The following is a 4,914-nucleotide window of genomic DNA, read 5'->3' as shown; positions in this document are numbered from 1 at the left end:
GCGCCCTGAAGCGCGCCGCCGTCGCGGGCGCGGGCACGCAAGGCTTTCCTCAATGGGCCCCGCCCCCTGCCTAGCCCGGAAGCGGCCCCGGGCACTGGCCCACGAGCACCGGGGCTGCCATCTTGGAAGAGGGCGGGGAAGCTAGGACGCTGCCATCTTTCTTAATGGTAACGCGTTCTCGCTTTCAGGGAATTGGGAGTCCAAGGCGCCGTCTGTAGTCCGGAAAGTGAATTCTTTGGAACCATCTTTGCTACGGGCAGGCAATTACTGACAGTTCTTGTTTTTTAAAATGAGGCGTTGTTTTCCTAAACTGCAGATGGTCGCTTCTTCAGAACTCTGAAAGCATTTTTATACCTCAGCAAATGATGAAAAATACCTGTTGATGCATAAAACCGCTCACCACTTCTGTCTGATGGGGTGAAAATGATTGCAGTATTTCCTGCTTGTAAAGCAATAGTTGAATCATTTATTGTCGTTACTTTGAATCATTCACTGCAATGTAAAACTGCTACCGTTAGTTGACATTATTGCACCTGAACTGGGACAACCAATGGGAGTCCCAGCTGCTACAGTTCCCCTGGATCTCAGCAGTTTCTATAAAATTATGCATGTGGTGTAGCGCTGTGGTGTAGCAGGGAAAGCCGCCACTTGTAGTGCTGGTTCAAGTCCCGGCTGCTCCACTTCCAGCTCTCTGCTAATGTGCCTGGGAAAGCAGTGGAAGACAGCCCAAGTCCTTGGGCCCCTGCACTCACATGGGAGACCTGGAATAAGCTCCTGGCTCCTGGCTTTGGCCTGGCCCAATCCCGGCCGTTGGAGCCGTTTCGAGAGTGAATCAGCGGATGGACGATCTCTGTAAAACCATTAAAGTTAAAGACGGTCAAAGGTCAACTTCAGGTGCTTCCAATTTCAACAAGCTGCGTCATCTTACGCAAGTTTCTTAAGATTTCTGTATCTCAGTTGCCCTAAGAGTAAAAAACAGAGATGGTATTTGTAGCTATTTCAAAGGTACACTGTAAGGAGTGAATGAATTACTCTGCCAGATAGCCTAGAACCCGTCTGAGCCATGGTAAAAGTTCTAAAGGGTTAGCTGTTATCATCATGGGGGTTTTCTTGCCTGCAGGAGGACTATTTATAAACATATCTCACCTCTCTAATCGTTCTTTCTTTCCCAAAACACCAAAGCAAACGGGGAAAAAAGCAAACACTGGATGTTTCTATTCTCACTGACACGGTCCTGTAGTTCTCTCGGTATTAAAAACACATCATTCACTAGTGTGATGTGTTAACTGTGATAATCAGTTTATCCAACGTGGAGTGTGTCTTGCTCATGTTTCTAGCATACCGTTAATCTTTCTGAAGTGACCACTTTCTACAATTTGCAGTTTGTCTGGTTAATGATTATTATGAATTTCAAGCATGTGTCGAACGTGACTGGTCTTTATTTAGAAATTAAATGGCTAATCTTCTGCTCCCTTGACTTCCTGTTTCTGAAATACAGTGTTTGTCTCCGTCCACTTTTCTTACCTAGATGTTTGTGGAGGAAACCACTCCCTGTATGCTGAAGATCCCCAGAGTTGATTGCCAGCCCTGGACCGGCCTGGCGTGTCCAGTTCACATGGCTAGGCTTTCACTGGCATCTCCACGTGGACATCCCACGAGCAGCTCAAATTCTCCGTCTGAAACTACTAATTCTGTTAACTGCTTCACCATCTTCAAGGAGAAAAGATTTTGTTTTAGTCGCTCTCTGAGACTCTATGCATTTATTCTCCTATGAGCCCATTCATTGAAGTGAATTATTTCTGACTGAGTCTTGCTGGGTGAAATTGTTGGATATCGACCTAAATCTTATTTCGGAGGTCTGAGTCGTTTTTCCAAATGTAAGACGCCGGGTAGTTTCAGCCTGTGTAGTTACACCTGCTACCAGCAGAGGGAGATCGTTTCTTTCAATTTTGCTTTCTGACAACGAGCCTCAACAAAGGCGTTGTTAGTTGAATGTTTCTTGGATAGAATTTTCGAAGACCAGAACATTAGCGATCTTGGAAGGCATCTGAGGATGCTTCAGAGGGAATAAGTTTTCTTTCACCAAATGGGCAATCAGGAGACCAGCCCTGATTCATCAGACAGCATCTGTCATGGAGCCAGTTCCTCTCTCTCTGTTTCCTCTTCTAGAAAGTGCGGGATAGGACCAGTGAGCACCAAAATTTAGGATGTAGGGGCAGTTTCTTTCTCAAAGGGACATGCCATCCACAGGTGTTGGCAAGGACCATAAAGCAGGAGCCTCTGTGTCCTGTGAGCTGTGGTACAGGCCCTGTACTCATTTGGTTCATGTGTTAGGAGCTCGCAGGGAAGGGGCCTGCATCATGGCACAGCAGGTTAAGCTGTAGCCTGGTTCGCTGTCAGCGTCCTGTGGCACCTTGGGCATCCTGTACTAGAGCACCAGTTCTAGCCCAGGCTGCTTTGTTCTGACCCAGTTCCCTGCTTATGGGCCTGGGAAGCAGTGGATGATGGCTCTGGTACTTGGGCCCCTGCCACACCCATGGAGACCAAAGTGGAGTTCCTGGCTCCTGCCTTCATCCTGGCCCAGAGCTGGCTGTTGCTGCCATTCAGGGAATGAACCAGCTGATGGAACATCTTTGTCTCTCCCTCCATCTCGGTCACTGTGCATTTCAAATAAATAAAGCAAAGCTTTTTTTTTTCTAAGATTTATTTATTTTATTTGAAAGTCAGAGTTACACAGAGAGAGGAGAGGCAGAGAGAGAGAGAGGTCTTCTATTTGATGGTTCACTCCCCAATTGGCCGCAATGGCTGGAGCTGTGCTGATCTGAAGTCAGGAGCCAGGAGCTTCTTCAGGTCTCCCACGTGGCTGCAGGGGCCCAAGGACTTGGGCCATCTTCTACTGCTTTCCGAGGCCATAGCAGAGAGCTGGATTGGAAGTGGAGCAGCCGGGTCTTGAACTGGCATCCATATGGGATGCCGGCGCTTCAGGGCAGCGCATTAACCCACTGTACCACAGAGTTGGCCCCCAAAAATGTTTTTGAAAGAAGCACTCAACATGGTTGGTATACAACTTAAAGCTGTCTGTGATGGGAATACAACAGCAAAGCCCCTAGTGAAAAAAATTTCTATTTATTGCTCAAGCTGAGGCTTTTAAAACAGTTAAGAAATAAATGGCAGCTTACCAATATTTAAAATGTAGGTGACTTTTGACCCCGAGAATATCTATTGCCACTTTGTTTCTAATCACAAAAAACTGGACACCAAGTAAAGGTTCATCACTAGAAGATCTGTTTATAAGAAGTCATGGTGCATATATAAAAGGGGTAAAATCCAGCTGTTAACAAAGTTAGACAATCCTGGTGCTGAGTGATCTTAAAGAACTATAGGTAAGTTTTTTAAAAAGCAAGCAATGAGCAGGTGTGTCTATGCTGCTGTTGGTAAGCTGTGATTTATTTGTGAGTGTATCTAGCTCTAGAGAGATACAAGGAAGTTGTAACAGTAGTAGACCTGGTGGCAGGGAGAGGCTGGCCTGGTAGCTGGGGGTGGGGGTGGGGGCTGGAGGATGGACTTAATTTTTCTTACCTATTCCAAATAAGTCAAAACACAGGAGATGGATTTCAGTGGGGCATACTTTGGGTGGACTCTGGGCAAGCATCGCATGGAAACTGGTCAGGAAGGCTCCAGCCGCCTTGCTCGGCCTGGCTTCGTCCCTCCTCTCCAGACACGTCCCATTCGGTCTTCACATCGCAGAGACGGTCCCGAAACATCACTGTCGATGCCTGACCTCTCTGCCTGCCGTCACCGTGACCTAGGGGGTCACATCCGGCCTTCGTCCTGACATTCCAGGCTGTAAGTACCCTGGTCTCGGTTCTGTCATGCCCCGGACTTTCAGGCAAGGTAGAGTTCCAGAGTAAGGAGGTGAGACCGTCTGGATCCGGGCCCTGCCTGTCATGGTGCTTTGGGTGAGCTGCTTCACCCTTGTGTGCCTCAGCTTCTTCATCTGTGAAATGAGCACACTAATGGCACCTGCTTGGCCACTTAATACAAGTGCTCGACAAGCATCAGCTGTGACTATTAGCGAAGATCTGCTTTGATCTTTTATGCATTTCACAATTTGTCATTTTATGTTGGCTTATTGTTTCTCATCCCTCTCTCCTAGTGGGCACTGGGACTATGACTCCAGGGAGTCATAGAACTTGGTAATTTTATTATTTATTTTTGAACTATGGAACGCTTCACGAATTTGTGTGTCATCCTTGTGTAGGGGCCATGCTAATCTTCTCTGTATCGTTTCGATTTTGGTATATGTGCTGCCGAAGTGAGCACATTTTTATTTTTCAGCCAGTTTATAATGCTTAACCGGGTGAAAAGGTTCTGATTTTGGCTCCTGCCCTGACCTTGAGCCTTGAGTGTGCCTGATCATTGTCCTATTTCTTTCTCTCTCTCTCTCTCTTTTTTTTTTTTGGACAGGCAGAGTGGATAGTGAGAGAGAGACAGAGAGAAAGGTCTTCCTTTTTGCCGCTGGTTCACCCTCCAATGGCCGCTGCGGCCGGCGCATCACGCTGATACAAAGCCAGGAGCCAGGTGCTTCTCCTGGTCTCCCATGTGGGTGCAGGGCCCAAGGACTTGGGCCATCCTCCACTGCCTTCCTGGGCCATAGCAGAGAGCTGGCCTGGAAGAGGGGCAATTGGGATAGAATCCGGCGCCCCAAACGGGACTAGAACCCGGTGCCACGGCGCCTGCCCTCTCTCTCTCTTTTAAAAAGATTTATTTATTTATTTGAAAGTCAGAGTTACACAGAGAAAGGAAAGGCAGAGAGGGAGAGAGAGAAGGAGAGGCAGAGAAATCATCCATCTGCTGGTTCACTCCCCAAATGGCTGCAGCAGCTGGGGCTGGGCCAGGGTAAAGCCAGGAGCC

General features: G+C 47.8%; 1 non-coding gene across 1 annotated transcript; it reads right to left on the bottom strand.

Annotated features, from left to right (window-relative positions):
• Window positions 1–4,216: 4,216 nt before the first annotated feature.
• LOC133761260 (U6 spliceosomal RNA) lies at window positions 4,217–4,323 on the bottom strand. Its single transcript, XR_009866061.1, has one exon. It is a non-coding gene; the product is annotated as a U6 spliceosomal RNA (small nuclear RNA).
• Window positions 4,324–4,914: the final 591 nt, after the last annotated feature.

This window comes from Lepus europaeus, chromosome 5 (genome assembly GCF_033115175.1).
Source record: "Lepus europaeus isolate LE1 chromosome 5, mLepTim1.pri, whole genome shotgun sequence".
NCBI lineage: Eukaryota > Metazoa > Chordata > Mammalia > Lagomorpha > Leporidae > Lepus > Lepus europaeus.
Note: the sequence above shows the minus strand (reverse complement) of the source record. Positions and strands in the feature narration are given on the sequence as shown.